This window comes from Mustela nivalis, assembly GCF_964662115.1.
Source record: "Mustela nivalis genome assembly, chromosome: 11".
In the NCBI taxonomy this organism is placed as follows: Eukaryota; Metazoa; Chordata; class Mammalia; order Carnivora; family Mustelidae; genus Mustela; species Mustela nivalis.
In genome coordinates this window covers 31,880,504-31,901,430 of record NC_139030.1, presented here as the reverse complement: position 1 = coordinate 31,901,430, position 20,927 = coordinate 31,880,504, and the positions used below count along the sequence as shown (strand labels likewise).

General features: G+C 38.2%; 1 long non-coding RNA gene across 1 annotated transcript in view; it reads left to right on the top strand.

Annotated features, from left to right (window-relative positions):
• The first annotated feature begins 367 nt into the window (after positions 1 to 367).
• The window catches only part of LOC309844296, a 91,417-nt gene continuing 70,857 nt past the window's right edge, over positions 368 to 20,927 (top strand). The window contains exon 1 of the long non-coding RNA XR_014300590.1: positions 368 to 526. This is a non-coding gene — a long non-coding RNA (uncharacterized lncRNA). The remainder of the gene's footprint in view (positions 527 to 20,927) is intronic.

Below are 20,927 nucleotides of genomic sequence, written 5' to 3'. Positions count from 1 at the left end.
CCTGGTTGGATTTACCACAGAATAAAGGCACCCTAAGAATAAGAAAAAGTGAGAGGAATTCCAGAGTGTATAAGCAGAAAATAATTGATAGTGTGCAGAGTAAAGGAGTGCTACTGAAAAAGCGTGTGCATCACTGAATGTCTGAATGTCTTTTACCTCTTGTACATGCTTGTGTATTTGTGTCTTCCTGCCTATATATTATTATGTGTCTAATGTGTTTTTACATATATGAAGAACAAAGGGGTTCAACCAAGTGGATTCTGAGGCCTCTTCAAGGTCTGGAGTTTTATCACTCTGTGATTCTGTGTTCATATATGTGTAAGTGTATATCTGGTATAAATTTATTCTGTGTGCTTATTTGTTGCAGTGTATATGCATAGTTGCACTGCAAGTTAGTGGGAAGAAGTTTCTCCCTCATCGTATGACCTCATTGGAGTCGATGAATCTCTGACTTGCTTTCTTGCTTGACACTGTCACAACTTGGGAATTGTCATGGAGTGAATCAAAGTTGATAACAACTGTGATGGTGGGTAACTTTATGTATCAACTTGCCTGGGCCACAGCGTGTCCAGATATTTGGTCAAACATTATTCTGGGTATATCTGAGGAGTTTGGGGGATTAGATTAACATTTGCATCAGTAGACCCAGTAAAGCAGATTGTCCTCCCCATGTGGGTGACCTTCATTTAATTAGCTGAAGGCCTAAATAGAACAAAACAAAAAATGAAAAAAACAAAACTGACCACCCCATGACTAAGAGAGAACTCGGCCTGCCTGATTGTTTGAGCTGGGACATCCACATTGGTCTTGACCTGCTTTCAGACTCAAGCTGAAACATCAGCTGTTCTTGGATCTTGAAGACTGCCAGCTAGAACTGAAACAACATCACTGGCTGTCTTGAGTCTCCAACTTGCTGACTGCAGATCTTGGTATTTTTAAGCTTCCTTAATCACATGAGCCAATTCCTTGATTATATATATATATATATGATTATATATATTGATTGTATATAGATACATAGATAGATACATTGTATATATTTAGGATATATATATATAGATTGATTATCTATATATATAATTAAAAATTATATATATATAAGTTTTTAATTAGTATATTATTTGCTTTGGGGGTACAGGTCTGTGAATTATCAGTCTTACATAATTCATAGCACACACCATAGCACATACCCTCCCCAATGTCCCTAACCCAGCTACGCTTTCCCTCCCTCCCAACCCTACAGCAACCCTGAGTTTGTTTCCTGGGATTATGTCTCTTATGATTTAATGTTTATATTTAAGTATAAATATATATATTTATATATTGCATTTAATATATATATTTATATATTGCATTTTATATGTATGCAAAATATACCTTATATTTTATATATTATATATTAAATATATATAAATATAAAATGTTATATATTGGTGTATTTATAATATATAAATAATATATATGAATATATACTATATATAATAAATATGAATACATATACTTTATAATAATGCATATTATACATGCATGCATGTATATACATATACATATACATATATATATGTGTGTATATATATATATATATGTGTGTGTGTGTGTGTGTGTGTGTGTGTGTGTGTGTTACTGGTTCTATTTCCTTGGCACACTGACTAATAAAGCATCCAAAAAACCTCTCAGGATGTAGTATGTTTCTGGTAACTTGCTTAGCAATGGGGCTTTAGGAGTGACTTCGGGGAAGCCTAAAGGAAGGGAGTTGGGTCTGTGTGATTCACAACTCCTTCCCACCTCTTCCACCTGGCATTAGTTCAAGAAGGGACACAACTCAAATCAAGATTATAAGAGTTTGGACTTGCCTAAAATATGTGCAAGGGAAATTTTAAACATATGTGAGGAAGGGCCCCTAAATTTCTTACACCTAAAAATGGCCCATTAGGGAGTAAAGGGGATAACCTCTTTTTTTCTATTTATCCCTTACCTTCACCTTGAAATATAACTACGTATTTAAACCTCTTATGATTTTGACATTCCTAAATATTGCAAATGTTAGAAATGGGAATAAATTGAGGCATTTTTAAATAAGGTCTTATTGCAAGTATTTCTTTGTCAAGTTCTAATTTGTTTTGACTTAGTCAATCTCATGAAAGAGTATTGGAAAAAATGAAACGAGATGTTTCAGTCCTTCTGTCTTCTCTCTTATTCTGTTTTCTTATATTTTAACTCCATAGAAGAATACCATACTAAAAGCTACAGCCCATTCTTTTTTTATTTTAAATTTTTTATTTTTTATAAACATATATTTTTATCCCCAGGGGTACAGGTCTGTGAATTGCCAGGTTAACACACTTCACAGCACTCACCAAAGCACATACCCTCCCCAATGTCCATAACCCCACCCCCTTCCCCCAAACCCCCTCCCCCCAGAAACCCTCAGTTTGTTTTGTGAGATTAAGAGTCACTTATGGTTTGTCTCCCTCCCAACGCCATCTTGTTTCATTTACTCTTCTCCTACCCACTTAAGCCCCCATGATGTATCATCAGGGAGATCATATGATAGTTGTCTTTCTCTGCTTGACTTATTTCGCTAAGCATGATACGCTCTAGTTCCATCCATGTTGTCGCAAATGGCAAGATTTCATTTCTTTTGATGGCTGCATAGTATTCCATTTGGTATATATACCACATCTTCTTGATCCACTCATCTGTTGATGGACATCTAGGTTCTTTCCATAGTTTGGCTATTGTGGACATTGCTGCTATAAACATTCGGGTGCATGTGCCCTTTGGATCACTACGTTTGTATCTTTAGGGTAAATACCCAATAGTGCACTGGCTGGGTCATAGGACAGTTCTATTTTCAACATTTTGAGGAACCTCCATGCTGTTTTCCAGAGTGGTTGCACCAGCTTGCATTCCCACCAACAGTGTAGGAGGGTTCCCCTTTCTCCGCATCCTCGCCAGCATCTGCCATTTCCTGACTTGATTTTAGCCATTCTGACTGGTGTGAGGTGATATCTCATTGTGGATTTGATTTGTATTTCCCTGATGCCGAGTGATATGGAGCACTTTTTCATGTGTCTGTTGGCCATCTGGATGTCTTCTTTGCAGAAATGTCTGTTCATGTCCTCTGCCCATTTCTTGATTGGATTATTTGTTCTTTGGGTGTTGAGTTTGCTAAGTTCTTTATAGATTCTGGACACTAGTCCTTTATCTGATATGTCATTTGCAAATATCTTCTCCCATTCTGTCAGTTGTCTTTTGATTTTGTTAACTGTTGTTAACTGTTCCCTTTGCTGTGCAAAAGCTTTTGATCTTGATGAAATCCCAATAGTTCAGTTTTGCCCTTGCTTCCCTTGCCTTTGGCGTTGTTCCTAGGAAGATGTTGCTGCGGCTGAGGTCGAAGAGGTTGCTGCCTGTGTTCTCCTCAAGGATTTTGATGGATTCCTTTCGCACATTGAGGTCCTTCATCCATTTTGAGTCTATTTTTGTGTGTGGTGTAAGGAAATGGTCCAATTTCATTTTTCTGCATGTGGCTGTCCAAATTTCCCAGCACCATTTATTGAAGAGGCTGTCTTTTTTCCATTGGACATTCTTTCCTGCTTTGTCGAAGATTAGTTGACTATTGAGTTGAGGGTCTATTTCTGGGCTCTCTATTCTGTTCCATTGATCTATGTGTCTGTTTGTGTGCCAGTACCATGCTGTCTTGATGATGACAGCTTTGTAATAGAGCTTGAAGTCCGGAATTGTGATGCCACCAACGTTGGCTTTCTTTTTCAATATCCCTTTGGCTATTTGAGGTCTTTTCTGGTTCCATATAAATTTTAGCATTATTTGTTCCATTTCTTTGAAAAAGATGGATGGTACTTTGATAGGAATTGCATTAAATGTGTAGATTGCTTTAGGTAGCATAGACATTTTCACAATATTTATTCTTCCAATCCAGGAGCATGGAACATTTTTCCATTTCTTTGTGTCTTCCTCAATTTCTTTCATGAGTACTTTATAGTTTTCTGAGTATAGATTCTGTGCCTCTTTGGTTAGGTTTATTCCTAGGTATCTTATGGTTTTGGGTGCAATTATAAATGGGATTGACTCCTTAACTTCTCTTTCTTCTGTCTTGCTGTTGGTGTAGAGAAATGCAACTGATTTCTGTGCATTGATTTTATATCCTGACACTTTACTGAATTCCTGTATAAGTTCTAGCAGTTTTGGAGTGGAGTCTTTTGGGTTTTCCACATATAGTATCATATCATCTGCGAAGAGTGATAATTTGACTTCTTCTTTGCCGATTTGGATGCCTTTAATTTCCTTTTGTTGTCTGATTGCTGAGGCCAGGACCTCTAGTACTGTGTTGAATAACAGTGGTGATAATGGACATCCCTGCCGTGTTCCTGACCTTAGCAGAAAAGCTTTCAGTTTTCCTCCATTGAGAATGATATTTGCGGTGGGTTTTTCATAGATGGCTTTGATGATATTGAGGTATGTGCCCTCTATCCCTACACTTTGAAGAGTTTTGATCAGGAAGGGATGCTGTACTTTGTCAAATGCTTTTTCAGCAACTATTGAGATTATCATATGGTTCTTGTTCTTTCTTTATTGATGTGTTGTATCACATTGACTGATTTGCGGATGTTGAACCAACCTTGCAGCCGTGGAATAAATCCCACTTGGTCGTGGTGAATAATCCTTTTAATGTACTGTTGAATCCTATTGGCTAGTATTTTGGTGAGTATTTTCGCATCTGTGTTCATCAAGGATATTGGTCTATAGCTCTCTTTTTTGATGGGATCCTTGTGTGGTTTTGGGATCAAGGTGATGCTGGCCTCATAAAATGAGTTTGGAAGTTTTCCCTCCATTTCTATTTTTTGGAACAGTTTCAGGAGAATAAGAATTAGTACTTCTTTAAATGTTTGGTAGAATTCCCCCGGGAAGCCGTCTGGCCCTGGGCTTTTGTTTGTTTGGAGATTTTTAATGACTGTTTCAATCTCCTTACTGGTTATGGGTCTGTTCAGGCTTTCTATTTCTTCCTGGTTCAGTTGTGGTAGTTTGTATGTTTCTAGGAATGCATCCATTTCTTCCAGATTGTCAAATTTGTTGGCATAGAGTTGCTCATAGTATGTTCTTATAATAGTTTGTATTTCTTTGTTGTTAGTTGTGCTCTCTCCTCTTTCATTCATGATTTTATTTATTTGGGTCCTTTCTCTTTTCTTTTTGATAAGTCAGGCCAGGGGTTTATCAATTTTATTAATTCTTTCAAGGAACCAGCTCCTAGTTTTGTTGATTTGTTCTATTGTTATTTTGATTTCTATTTCATTGATTTCTGCTCTGATCTTTATGATTTCTCTTCTCCTGCTGCGCTTAGGGTTTCTTTCTTGTTCTTTCTCCAGCTCCTTTAGGTGTAGGTTTAGGTTGTGTACCGGAGACCTTTCTTTTTTCTTGAGAAAGGCTTGTACCGCTATATATTTTACTCTCAGAACTGCTTTGTTGTGTCCCACAGATTTTGAACCATTGTATTTTCATTATCATTTGTTTCCATGATTTTTTTCAATTCTTCTTTTATTTCCAGGTTGACCCATTCATTCTTTAGAAGGATGCTGTTTAGTCTCCATGTATTTGGGTTCCTTTCAAACTTCCTCTTGTGGTTGAGTTCTAGCTTTAGAGCATTGTGGTCTGAAAATATGCAGGGAATGATCCCAATCTTTTGATACCGGTTGAGTCCTGATTTAGGACTGAGGATGTGATCTATTCTAGAGAATGTTCCATGTACACTAGAGAAGAATGTGTATTCTGTTGCTTTGGGATGAAATGTTCTGAATATATCTGTAATGTCCATCTGGTCCAGTGTGTCGTTTAAGGCATTTATTTCCTTGTTGATATTTTGCTTGGATGAACTGTCCATTTCAGTGAGGGGAGTGTTAAAGTCCCCTACTATTATTGTATAATTGTTGATGTGTTTCTTTGATTTTGTTATTAATTGGTTTATATAGTTGGCTGCTCCCTCATTGGGGGCATAGATATTTAAAATTGTTAAATCTTCTTGTTGGACAGACCCTTTGGGTATGATATAGTGTACTTCCTCATCTCTTATTATAGTCTTTGGCTTAAAATCTAATTGATCTGATATAAGGATTGCCACTCCTGCTTTCTTCTGATGTCCATTAGCATGGTAAATTCTTTTCCACCCCCCTCACTTTAAATCTGGAGGTGTCTTTGGGATTAAAATGTGTTTTCTGGAGACAACATATAGATGGGTTTTGTTTTTTTATCCATTCTGATACCCTGTGTCTTTTGACAAGGGCATTTAGCCCATTAACATTCAGGGTAACTATTGAGAGATATGAATTTAGTGCCATTGTATTGCCTGTAAGGTGACTGTTACTATATATTGTCTCTGTTCCTTACTGATCTACCACTTGTAATCTCTCTCTTTGCTTAGAAGACCCCTTTCAATATTTCCTGTAGAGCTGGTTTGGTGTTTGCAAATCCTTTCAGTTTTTGTTTGTCCTGGAAGCTTTTAATCTCTCCTTCTATTTTCAATGATAGCCTAGCTGGATATAGTATTCTTGGCTGCATGTTTTTCTCATTTAGTGCTCTGAAAATATCATGCCAGCTCTTTCTGGCCTGCCAGGTCTCTGTGGATAAGTCAGCTGCCAATCTAATATTTTTACCATTGTATGTTACGGACTTCTTTTCCTGGGCTGCTTTCAGGATTTTCTCTTTGTCACTAAGACTTGTAAATTTTACTATTAGGTGAAGGGGTGTGGGTCTATTCTTATTGATTTTGAGGGGCGTTCTCTGAACCTCCTGAGTTTTGATGCTCGTTCCCTTTGCCATATTGGGGAAATTCTCCCCAATAATTCTCTCCAGTATACCTTCTGCTCCCCTCTTTCTTTCTTCTTCTTCTGGAATCCCAATTATTCTAATGTTGTTTCTTTTGTTGGTGTCACTTATCTCTCGAATACTACCCTTGTGGTCCAGTAGCTGTTTGTCCCTCTTTTGCTCAGCTTCTTTATTTTCTGTCATTTGGTCTTCATATCGCTAATTCTTTCTTCTGCCTCATTTATCCTAGCAGTGAGAGCCTCCATTTTTTTTTAAAGATTTTATTTATCAGAGAGAGAGAGGGGGAGAGAGCCAGCACAGGCATACAGAATGGGAGGTAGAGGCAGAGGGAGAAGCAGGCTCCCTGCTGAGCAAGGAGCCCAATGTGGGACTCGATCCCAGGATGCTGGGATCATGACCTGATCCGAAGGCAGCTGCTTAACCATTGAGCCACCCAGGCATCCTAAGAGCTTCCATTTTTGATTGCACTTTATTAATAGCTTTTTTGATTTCAACTTGGTTAGATTTCAGTTCTTTTATTTCTCCAGAAAGGGCTTTTATATCTCTCGAGAGGGTTTCTCTAATATCTTCCATGCCTTTTTCAAGCCTGGCTAGAACCTTCAGAATTGTCATTCTGAACTCTAGATCTGACATTTTACCAATGTCTGTATTGATTAGGTCCCTAGCCTTCGGTACTGCCTCTTGTTCTTTTTTTTTGTGGTGAATTTTCCCACCTTGTCATTTTGTCCAGATAAGAGTATATGAAGGAGCAAGTAAAAGGGTGGTACTAAAAGGGTGGCAACAACCCAGGAAAATATGCTTTAACCAAATCAGAAGAGATCCCAAATCGTGAAGGGGGAGAAAGGGGATAAAAAGAGGTTCAGAGGTGGAGGAGTTAAGATGGCGGAGAAGTAGCAGGCTGAGACTGCTTCAGCTAGCCGTAGATCAGCTAGATAGCTTATCCAAAGTATGCAAACACCTGAAAATCCATCGTCAGAATGAAGAGAAGAAGAACAGCAGTTTTGGAAACACAAAAATAACCACTTTCTGAAAGGTAGGATTGGCGGAGAAGTGAATCCAAAGCGACGGGAAGATAGACCGCAGGGGGAGGGGCTGGCTTCTGGCAAGCGGTGGAGCAACGGCACACAAAATCAGGACTTTTAAAAGTCTGTTCCGCTGAGGGAAATCGCTCCAGATGCTAAACCGGGGTGAAGCCCACGCAGGGTCAGCGTGGCCTCAGGTCCCGCAGGGTCATAGAAGGATTGGGGGTGTCTGAGTGTCGCAGAGCTTGCGGGTACTGGAACGGGAAAGCCGGCTACAGAGACAGAGCCGACACTAAGCTCCAAGCTCCATGTTACCTTGAACCGGTCGCAGGCTCGGTGAGCTCAAAGCGTGGCCGGAGGACAGGCAGATGGGAGTAACTGGGCGCTGTTCTCTGAGGGCCCTGGGCTCTCGGCTCCTCCAGGCTGGAGACCAAAAGGCCGCCATTTGTATTCCCATCCTCTGGAACTCTACGGAAAGCGCTCAGGGAACAAAAGCTCCTGAAAGCAAACCTGAGTGGATTACTCAACCAGGCTCCTGATAAGGGCGTTGCAATTCCGCCTGGGGCAAAGACACTTGAGAATGACTACACAAGCCCCTCCCCCAGAAGATCAACAAGAAATCCAGCCGATACCAAGTTCACCAACCAAGGAGTGCGGTTTCAATACCAAGGAGAGCAGCAGAATTCCAGAGGAGGAGAAAGCAAAGCACGGAACTCATGGCTTTTTCCCTGTGATTTTTTTTAGTCCTGCAGTTAAGTTAATTTTTTTCTTTTTCATTTTTTTTTTTTCTCGCCTTCTGGTAAAATTTTTTTTTAACTTTTACCTTTTTCTTTTTTTAACGTTTTTTAACTAGTTTATCTAATATAAATATTTTTTCTTTTTTATATTCTTCTTATTTGTTTTTTTAAATTCTTTTCTTTTTTTTCCTTTTTTCTATTTTTTTCTTTCTTCCTTTTTGAAACTCTTTTTATCCCCTTTCTCCCCCCTCAGGATTTGGGATCTCTTCTAATATGGTTAAAGCATATTTTCCTGGGGTTGTTGCCACCCTTTCAGTATTTTACTTGCTCCTTCATATACTCTTAACTGGACAAAATGACAAGATGGAAAAATTCAACGCAAAAAAAAGAACAAGAAGCAGTACTGAAGGCTAGGGACCTAATCAATACAGACATTGGTAATATGTCAGATCTAGAGTTCAGAATGAACATTCTTAAGGTTCTAGCCAGGCTCGAAAAAGGCATGGAAGATATTAGAGAAACCCTCTCGAGAGACATAAAAGCCCTTTCTAGAGAAATAAAAGAACTAAACTCTAACCAAGTTGAAATAAAAAAAGGTATTAATGAGGTGCAATCAAAAATGGAGGCTCTAAATGCTAGGATAAATGAGGCAGAAGAAAGAATTAGTGATATAGAAGACCAAATGACAGAGAATAAAGAAGCTGAGCAAAGAGGGAAAACAGCTACTGGACCACGAGGGGAGAATTCAAGAGATAAGTGACACCATAAGACGAAACAACATTAGAATAATTGGGATTCCAGAAGAAGAAGAAAGAGAGAGGGGAGCAGAAGGTATACTGGAGAGAATTATTGGGGAGAATTTCCCCAATATGGCAAAGGGAACGAGCATCAAAACTCAGGAGGTTCAGAGAATGCCCCTCAAAATCAATAAGAATAGACCCACACCCCTTCACCTAATAGTAAAATTTACAAGTCTCAGTGACAAAAAGAAAATCCTGAAAGCAGCTCGGGAAAAGAAGTCCGTAACATACAATGGTAAAAATATTAGATTGGCAGCTGACTTATCCACAGAGACCTGGCAGGCCAGAAAGAGCTGGCATGATATTTTCAGAGCACTAAATGAGAAAAACATGCAGCCAAGAATACTATATCCAGCTAGGCTATCATTGAAAATAGAAGGAGAGATTAAAAGCTTCCAGGACAAACAAAAACTGAAAGGATTTGCAAACACCAAACCAGCTCTACAGGAAATAATGAAAAAGGTCCTCTAAGCAAAGAGAGAGCCTACAAGTGGTAGACCAGAAAGGAACAGAGACCATATACAGTAACAGTCACCTTACAGGCAATACAATGGCACTAAATTCATATCTCTCAATAGTTACCCTGAATGTTAATGGGCTAAATGCCCCTGTCAAAACACACAGGGTATCAGAATGGATAAAAAAACAAAACCCATCTATATGTTGCCTCCAAGAAACTCATTTTAATCCCGAAGACACCTCCTGATTTAACGTGAGGGGGTGGAAAAGAATTTACCATGCTAATGGACATCAGAAGAAAGCAGGAGTGGCAATCCTTATATCAGATCAATTAGATTTTAAGCCAAAGACTATAATAAGAGATGAGGAAAGACACTATATCATACTCAAAGGGTCTGTCCAACAAGATGATTTAACAATTTTAAATATCTATGCCCCCAATGTGGGAGCAGCCAACTATATAAACCAATTAATAACAAAATCAAAGAAACACATCAACAATAATACAATAATAGTAGGGGACTTTAACACTCCCCTCACTGAAAAGGACAGATCATCCAAGCAAAAGATCAGCAAGGAAATAAATGCCTTATATGACACACTGGACCAGATGGACATCAGAGATATATTCAGAACATTTCATCCCAAAGCAACAGAATACACATTCTTCTCTAGTGCACATGGAACATTCTCCAGAATAGATCACATCCTCGGTCCTAAATCAGGACTCAACCGGTATCAAAAGATTGGGATCATTCCCTGCATATTTTCAGACCACAATGCTCTAAAGCTAGAACTCAACCACAAGAGGAAGTTTGAAAGGAACCCAAATACATGGAGACTAAACAGCATCCTTCTAAAGAATGAATGGGTCAACCGGGAAAGTAAAGAAGAATTGAAAAAAAGCATGGAAACAAATGATAATGAAAATACAATGGTTCAAAATCTGTGGGACACAACAAAGGCAGTCCTGAGAGGAAAATATATAGCGGTACAAGCCTTTCTCAAGAAAAAAGAAAAGTCTCAGATACACAACCTAACCCTACACCTAAAGGAGCTGGAGAAAGAACAAGAAAGAAACCCTAAGCGCAGCAGGAGAAGAGAAATCATAAAGATCAGAGCAGAAATCAATGAAATAGAAATCAAAATAACAATAGAACAAATCAACGAAAGTAGGAGCTGGTTCTTTGAAAGAATTAATAAAATTGATAAAACCCTGGCCAGACTTATCAAAAAGAATAGAGAAAGAACCCAAATAAATAAAATCATGAATGAAAGAGGAGAGATCACAACTAACACCAAAGAAATATAAACTATTATAAGAATTACTATGAGCAACTCTATGCCAACAAATTTGACAATCTGGAAGAAATGGATGCATTCCTAGAAACATACAAACTACCACAACTGAACCAGGAAGAAATAGCCTAAGCAGTAAGGAGATTGAAACAGTCATTAAAAATCTCCAAACAAACAAAAGCCCAGGGCCAGATGACTTCCCGGGGGAATTCTACCAAACATTTAAAGAAGTACTAATTCCTATTCTCTGAAACTTCCAAAAAATAGAAATGGAACGAAAATTTCCAAACTCATTTTATGAGGCCAGCATCACCTTGATCCCAAAACCACACAAGGATCCCATCAAAAAATAGAGCTATAGACCAATATCCTTGATGAACACAGATGCGAAAATACTCAACAAAATACTAGCCAATAGGAATCAACAGTACATTGAAAGGATTATTCACCACGACCAAGTGGGATTTATTCCAGGGCTGCAAGGTTGGTTCAACATCCGCAAATCAGTCAATGTGATACAACACATCAATAAAAGAAAGAGCAAGAACCATATGATACTCTCAATAGATGCAGAAAAAGCATTTGACAAAGTACAGCATCCCTTCCTGCTCAAAACTCTTGGGCGCCTGGGTTGCTCAGTGGGTTAAGCTGCTGCCTTCGGCTCGGGTCATGATCTCAGGGTCCTGGGTTCGAGTCCCGCATCAGCCTCTCTGCTCATCAGGGAGTCTGCTTCCTCCTCTCTCTCTGCCTGCCTCTCTGCCTACTTGTGATCTCTGTCTGTCAAATAAATAAATAAAATCTGTGGAAAAAGTAAACTCTTCAATGTGTAGGGATAGAGGGCACATACCTCAATATCATCAAAGCCATCTATGAAAAACCCACCGCAAATATCATTCTCAATGGAGGAAAACTGAAAGCTTTTCCGCTAAGGTCAGGAACACGGCAGGGATGTCCATTATCACCACTGTTATTCAACATAGTACTAGAGGTCCTGGCCTCAGCATTCAGACAACAAAAGGAAATTAAAGGCATCCAAATCGGCAAAGAAGAAGTCAAATTATCACTCTTCGCAGATGATATGATACTATATGTGGAAAACCCAAAAGACTCCACTCCAAAACTGCTAGAACTTATACAGGAATTCAGTAAAGTGTCAGGATATAAAATCAATGCACAGAAATCAGTTGCATTTCTCTACACCAACAGCAAGACAGAAGAAAGAGAAGTTAAGGAGTCAATCCCATTTATAATTGCACCCAAAACCATAAGATACCTAGGAATAAACCTAACCAAAGAGGCACAGAATCTATACTCAGAAAAATATAAAGGACTCATGAAAGAAATTGAGGAAGACACAAAGAAATGGAAAAATGTTCCATGCTCCTGGATTGGAAGAATAAATATTGTGAAAATGTCTATGCTACCTAAAGCAATCTACACATTTAATGCAATTCCTATCAAAGTACCATCCATCTTTTTCAAAGAAATGGAACAAATAATTCTAAAATTTATATGGAACCAGAAAAGACCTCAAATAGCCAAAGGGATATTGAAAAAGAAAGCCAAAGTTGGTGGCATCACAATTCTGGACTTCAAGCTCTATTACAAAGCTGTCATCATCAAGACAGCATGGTACTGGCACACAAACAGACACATAGATCAATGGAACAGAATAGAGAGCCCAGAAATAGACCCTCAACTCAATGGTCAACTAATCTTCGACAAAGCAGGAAAGAATGTCCAATGGAAAAAGACAGCCTCTTCAATAAATGGTGCTGGGAAAATTGGACAGCCACATGCAGAAAAATGAAATTGGACCATTTCCTTACACCACACACAAAAATAGACTCAAAATGGATGAAGGACCTCAATGTGCGAAAGGAATCCATCAAAATCCTTGAGGAGAACACAGGCAGCAACCTCTTCGACCTCAGCCGCAGCAACATCTTCCTAGGAACAACGCCAAAGGCAAGGGAAGCAAGGGCAAAACTGAACTATTGGGATTTCATCAAGATCAAAAGCTTTTGCACAGCAAAGGGAACAGTTAACAACAGTTAACAAAACCAAAAGACAACTGACAGAATGGGAGAAGATATTTGCAAACGACATATCAGATAAAGGACTAGTGTCCAGAATCTATAAAGAACTTAGCAAACTCAACACCCAAAGAACAAATAATCCAATCAAGAAATGGGCAGAGGACATGAACAGACATTTCTGCAAAGAAGACATCCAGATGGCCAACAGACACATGAAAAAGTGCTCCATATCACTCGGCATCAGGGAAATACAAATCAAAACCACAATGAGATATCACCTCACACCAGTCAGAATGGCTAAAATCAACAAGCCAGGAAATGGCAGATGCTGGCGAGGATGCGGAGAAAGGGGAACCCTCCTACACTGTTGGTGGGAATGCAAGCTGGTGCAACCACTCTGGAAAACAGCATGGAGGTTCCTCAAAATGTTGAAAATAGAACTGTCCTATGACCCAGCCATTGCACTATTGGGTATTTACCCTAAAGATACAAACGTAGTGATCCAAAGGGCACATGCACCCGAATGTTTATAGCAGCAATGTCCACAATAGCCAAACTATGGAAAGAACCTAGATGTCCATCAACAGATGAGTTGATCAAGAAGATGTGGTATATATACACAATGGAATACTATGCAGCCATCAAAAGAAATGATATCTTGCCATTCGCGACAACATGGATGGAACTAGAGCGTATCATGCTTAGCGAAATAAGTCAAGCAGAGAAAGACAACTATCATATGATCTCCCTACTATGAGGAAGTGGTGATTCAACATGGGGGCTTAAGTGGGTAGGAGAAGAATAAATGAAACAAGATGGGATTGGGAGGGAGACAAACCATAAGTGACTCTAAATCTCACAAAACAAACTGAGGGTTGCTGGGGGGAGGGGGTTTGGGAGAAGGGGGTGGGATTATGGACATTGGGGAGGGTATGTGCTTTGGTGAGTGCTGTGAAGTGTGTAAACCTGGTGATTCACAGACCTGTACCCCTGGGGATAAAAATATATGTTTATAAAAAATAAAAAATTAAAAAAAACGGGTTCAGAAAGAAAGAAAGAAAAAAAGAAAAAAATATAAAAGAAAAGAAAAGAATTAAAAAAAAATGAATAAATAAAAATATAAAAACGAAAAAATATATATATTAGGTAAACTATTAAAAAATGTTAAAAAAGAAAAGGGTAAAAGTTAAAAAGAATTTTAGCAGAAGAAAATATAAAAAAAAAAAAAAGGAAAAGAAAAAAATTAACTACAAGACTAAAAAAATCACAGGGAGAAACCCATGAGTTCCGTGCTTTGCTTTCTCCTTCTCTGGAATTCTGCTCTCCTTGGTATTGAAACTGCCTTCCTTGGTAGGTGAACTTGGTCTCTGCTGGATTTCTTGTTGATCTTTTGGGGGAGGGGCCTGGTGCAGTGATTCTCAAGTGTCTTTGCCCCAGGCAGAATTGCACCGCCCTTACCAGGGGCTGAGCTGAGTAATCCACTCGGGTTTGCTTTCAGGAGCTTTTTGTTCCCTGAGCACTTTCCGTAGAGTTCCGGAGGATGGGAATACAAATGGCGGCCTCCTGGTCTCCCGCCCAGAGTAGCCGAGAGCCCAGGGCCCCACTCCTCAATGCGCCCTCAGAGAACAGCGCCCAGTTACTCCCGTCTGCCTGACCTCTGGCCGCGCTTTGAGCTCACCGAGCCTGTGACCGGTTCAAGGTAACACCCAGCTGCGAGCTTACTGTCGGCTCTGTCTCTGTAGCCGGCTTTCCCGTTCCAATACTCGCAAGCTCTGCGACACTCAGACACCCCCGATCCTTCTGTGACCCTGCGGGACCTGAGGCCACGCTGACCCTGCGATGGCCTCAGCGGAACAGACTTTCAAAAGTGTTGATTTTGTGCTCCATTGCTCTGCCGCTTGCCGGGAGCCGGCCCCTCTCCCCGGGGTCTATCTTCCCGTCGCTTTGGATTCACTTCTCCGCCAGTCCTACCTTTCAGAAAGTGGTTGTTTTACTGTTTCTAGAATTGCTGTTCTTCTTCTCTTCGATCTGCCGATGGATTTGCAGATGTTTGCAATATTTAAATAAACTATCTAGCTGATCTCCTTAGTAGCTGAAGTAATCTCAGCCTGCTACTTCTCTGCCATCTTGACTCCTCGCTACAGCCCATTCCGAAGGAACATTGATTCTTTACCAGGACTTTGACATGTTTCTGGGCTGTTGTAGCCAGGGATTCGTCAGGATTATCGGAAACCACATAAGAGTTGCAGAAAAGAAACGGGAATCTGATTATTAGAAAGTGGTTACATTGAATTCAGTACTCAACACTTCTGAGCTGGAGGTAGAATTCCTTGGTGGCTCCTCCTCCTTTGGCCACATGGCCCAGATCTAGACCAGTACCACTTCTTTCGCTGATTTCTTTCTCACTTAAAAATGATCCTTTGCTCTCAAGACAGGAGACAGCATTTTCAATTGCTTGAACATTTTATGTTTTTATTTGCTAGTTGATTGATTGTGAGTAAAGCTATATAAGTTTATTAAGTGAAGATACAGAAGAAGCTTTTAAGAGGGGAGGGCTGCCTGGGTGGCTCAGTAGGTTAAAGCCTCTGCCTTCAGCTCAGGTCATGATTCTGGAGCCCTGATATGGAGCCCCGCATCGGGCTCTCTGCTTGGCAGGGAGCCTGCTTCCTCTTCTCTCTCTCTCTGCCTGCCTCTCTGCCTAGTTGTGATTTCTGTCTGTAAAATAAATAATTAATTAATTTAAAAAAAAAAAAAAAAGAGTGAGAGGGGTCCTGCCAGGTTTGGTCCTTTATAGAAAGCTATCCAGGAAATTTAAATCCTTTTAACATCTTCTACTGATAACACCTTCAATGACTTACTTCCTTTTTAGGGTCTGGATATTCTTTGTTGATCACAGGTGATTATCATAAAGATACCCACCCCACATGACCCACCCCACACACCTAGGGCAGGGTGGTCCTCCACCCCACATTTTTAAATTTTTCATGCCTTTTTAAATTCTTCCTTATGTTTTTATCTTATTATTATTTTCCATTTTAAGCCCAGTATAGTTAACATATAGTGTTATTATAATTTCAGGTATATAATATAGTGATTCAACAATTGTATATATATTACTAAGTACTCATCGTAATAACTGTTCTCTTATACCCCCTTCATATTTCACCCATCAACCCACCCATCTCCTCTTTGGTAGCCATCAGTTTTTGCTCTACAGTTAGGAGTCTGTTTTTGGTTTGTTTTTTTTTTTTTTTTTTTTTTTCTCTTTTATTCATTTGTTTTGTTTCTTTAATCTACATATGAGTAAAATCAGATGATATTTTTCTTTCTCTGACTTATTTTTCTTAGCATTATATTCTCAAGCTCCAGCCAGGTTGTAAATAACAAGATTTCATTTCTTTTTATAGCTGGGTAATATTTCACTGTGTATATTTTTTTCTTTTCTTTTCTTTTCTTTTTTATTTTTACTTTTAAAACTTAGTAGTTTATTTACTTTGCATAGCTTTTTAAGATACAGAAACAGCAAATCAAAGGTTATATTCTCATATTTTATTCCTGGTGATAGGGAATTTTTTAGACAACTAGTAACTTAAAAATTATAATAATCTGCTGGGGATGTCATAAGCCCTTTACATTCCCAAGGTAAAAGAAAAGCAATGTCCAGCATTTAGCCCCAAGCAACACCAAACTTGAATGTTAACTTTTGATTAACATAATGAATAAATTCATATCACTGCAGGAAGGGAAATTGAAGAGCATACATTCTCTACCTTCCTCTCTCACTGTGATTATTCTTTATCCATTCATCTATCTCTGGACACTTGGGTGGCTTCCATAATCTGGCTGTTGTAAATAATCCTGCAACAAACATAGGAGTGCATATATCATTTTAAATTAGTGTTTTTGTATTCTTTGGGTAAATGCCCAGTAGTGAAATTACTGGATCATATGGTAATTCTATTTTTAATTTTTTGAGGAAATTCCATACTGTTTTCCATAGTGGCTGCACCAGTATGCATGCTGACCAACAGTGCAGAAGCACTCCATTTTCTCCATGTCCTCACCAACACTTGTTTCTTGTGTGTGTGTTTTTTTTTTTTTATTTTAGCTATCTGACAGGTATGAGGTGATATCTCATTGTGATTTTGATTTGCATTTCCCTGATGGTAAGTGATGAGCATATTTTCTTATGTCTGTTGGCCATCTGTATGTCTTCTTTGGAGAAATACCTGTTCATATCTTCTTCCCATTTTTAACTGGGTCATTTGGGGGTTTTTTGATGTTACATTGTTTAAGTTTTTTAATGCATTTTGTATACTTATCCTTTACCAGATAGAGCATTTGCAAATATCTTCTCACATTCAGTAGTTTGTCTTTTGTGTTTTTTGTTGTTGTTTTTCTCCCATTGCTGTGCAGAAGCTTTTTATTTTGAGTAGTCTCAGTAGTTTCTATTTGCTTTTGTTTCCCTTTTCCTTGCCTCAGGAGACCTAGCTAGAAAAAAATGTTGCTATGGTCTATGTCAGAGAAATTACTGCTCTCTCTCTCTCTCTCTCTTTTTTTTTTCTTTCCTTTTATTTATTTATTTATTCCCCCCACATTTTTTTTTTAATTTTCAGCATAACAGTATTCCTTGTTTTTGCACCACACCCAGTGCTCCATGCAATACGTGCCCTGTCTAATACCCACCACCTGGTTCCCCCAACCTCTCACCCCCCCCCCGCCCCTTCAAACCCCTCAGATTGTTTTTCAGAGTCTATAGTCTCTCATGGTTCACCTCCCCTTCCAATTTTCCCCAACTCCCTTCTCCTCTCTAACTGCTCTCGTATAGGATTTTTATTGTTTCAAGTCTCACATTTAGGTCTTCAATCCATTTTGAGTTTTGTTTTTGTTTTTGTTTTTTTGGTGTGTGTATGGAGTAAGAAAGTGGTCCAGTTTCATTCTTTTGCATGTTTCTGTCCAGTTTTCCCCACACTACTTGTTGAAGTGACTGTCTTTTCCCCACTGCATATTCTTGCCTCCTTTGTCAAAGGTTAATTGACCATATATTGGCTCTCTGTTCTGTTGCATTGATCTATATGCCTATTTTTGTGTCAGTACCATACTGGTTTGATTAATATAGCTTTGTAGTTTATCTGGAAAACTGGGATTATTGTGCCTCCAGTTTTGTTCAACTTTTTCAAGAGTGCTCTGGTTATTTAGGGACTTTTGTGGTTCCATACAAATTTTCAGATTGTTTGTTATGGTTCTGTGCAAAATTCTTTTGGTTTTCTGATAGGTGTTACATTAAATCTGTAGATTGCTTTGGGTAATATAGATATTTTAACAATATTCTTTCAAACCATGATTATGAAATATCTTTCCATTTGTGTCATTTCAGTTTCTTCCATCAGTGTTTTATAGTTTTCAGAGTATAGGTCTTTCACCTCCTTAGTTAAGTTTATTCCTAAATATTTTATTATTTTTGGTACACTTATAAATGACATTATTTTCTTAATTTTTCTTTCTGCTATTTCATTATTAGTGTATAGAAATACAATGGATTTCTATATTTTGATTTTGTATCCTGTGGCCTTACTGAACCCATTTTTCAATTGTAATAGTTTTTGGTGGAGTTCTTAGGATCTTCTATATATAGTATCATGTAATCTGCAAATAGTGAAAGTTTTATTTCTTCCTTACCAGTTTGGATGCTTTTTATTTCTTGTATGATTATTGCAGCTAAGACCTCCAGTACTATATTGAATAAGAGGTGAGAGTGTACATTCTTGTCTTGTTCCTGATTTTAGGGGGAAAACCTCTGTTTTTCAGCACTGAGTATGTTAGCTGTGGGTTTGTCATAAATGGCCTTTATTATTATGTTGAGGTATTTTCTGTCTAAAGCTACTTTGTTGAAAGCTTTTTATCAAGAATGGATGTTGCACTATGTCAAATACTTTTTCTGCATCTATCAAATGATCATATGGTTTTTATCTTTTCTCTTATTAATGTAATATGTCATACAGATTTTGTGAATATTGAACCACCTTGAATCCCAGGAATAAATCCTCTTGATCATGGTGGATGATTTTGTAATGTATTGTTGGATTCCATTGGTTGTTGCTGTTGTTGTGTTTTTTGTTTTGAGAGAGTACACCTGTGATTGGTAGAGAGGGCTGGGGGTGCAGAGAAGCAGAGGGAGATGAAGATAGAGGATATTAAGCAAGCTCCACATTTAGCACAGAGCCCAATGCAGTACTCATGACCCCTGAGACCATGACCTGAGCCGAACCGAAAGCAAAAGTAGGTTGTTCAAATGACTGAGCCACCCAGGTGTCCCTAAATTCATTTTTTAATATTTTGATACATTGGCCTGTTGTTTTCTCTTTTCTTTTCTTTCTTTTCTTTTCTTTTTTTTTTTTAATGTCTTTATCAGGGAAATGCAACCTCAAAGAATGAATTTAAAAGCTTTACTTCCTCTTTTATTTTTTGGAGTAGTTTGAGAAAAATAGGTATTAACTCTTCTTTAAATGTTTGGTAGAATTCACCCCTAAAGCCCTCTGGTCCTGGACTTCTGTTTGTTGGGAGTTTTTGATTAGTGATTCAACTTCAATGTTGGTAATCAGTCTGTTCCAATTTTCTATTTCTTCCTGATTCAGATTTGGGTGGTTGTGTTTCTAGGAACTGATTGATTTATTTGAGGTTGTCCAATTTGTTGGCATATAATTTTTCATATTCTCTTAAAATTGTTTGTATTTACATGATGTTGGCTATTATTTCACCACTTTAATTTCCAAATTTAAGTTCTCTCTTTTCCTTTTAATGAGACTGGCTACTGGTTTATTAATTTTGTTCATCTTTTCGAAGAACCGGCTTCTGGTTTCATTGATTTGTTCTATTTTTTTTTAGTTTATTTTTCATTTATTTCTTCTCTGATCTTTAGTGTTTCCTTCCTTCTATTGGCTTTGAGTTTTGTTTATTCTTTTTTTCTCTAGTTTCTTTAGATGCAAGGTTAGGTTGTTTGAGGGTTTGATTTGTCTGTTTGTTTTGTTTTGCGTCTTAATGTAGGCGCATATAGCTATAAACTTCCCTAGAATGCTTTTGCTGCATCCCAAAGATTTTAGGTTCTTTGTGTTTTCATTTATATTTGTCTCCATGTATTTTTTTCATTTCCTCCTTGGTTTTTGTTGACCCATTCATTGTTTAGCAGCATATTATTTAACATCTGTGGTTTTGTGCTCTTTTCAAATTTTTCTTGTGGTTTATTTCTAGTTTCATTGAAGAAAAGGTGTATGTATGACTGATCTTTTTTAATTTGTTGAGACTTGTTTTGTGCCCTAATGTGTGATCTTTTCTGAAGAATGTTCCATGCCCTCTTAAAAAAAATGTATGCTTTTCTGTTGTAGGATTGAACTGAATATATCTGGCAGGTCCATCTCGTCCAAGGTGTTATTCAAAGCCAACTTTTTGTTATTGTTGATTTTCTGTTTGGATATGTCCATCATAAGTGGGGTGTTAAAATCCCCTACTATTACTGTATTACTATCTGTTATTTCTTTTATGTTTGTTATTAACTGCTTCATGTATTTGGGTACTCCCATGTTGGGTACATAAATATTTACAATTATATCTTCTTGTCAGACTGTTCCATTTATGATTACATAGTGTCCTTTATCTCTTGTTACAGTTTTGTTTGAAAGTCTATTTTGTCTGGTATAAGTATTGATACCCTGGCTTTCTTTTCACTGCTATTTGCAT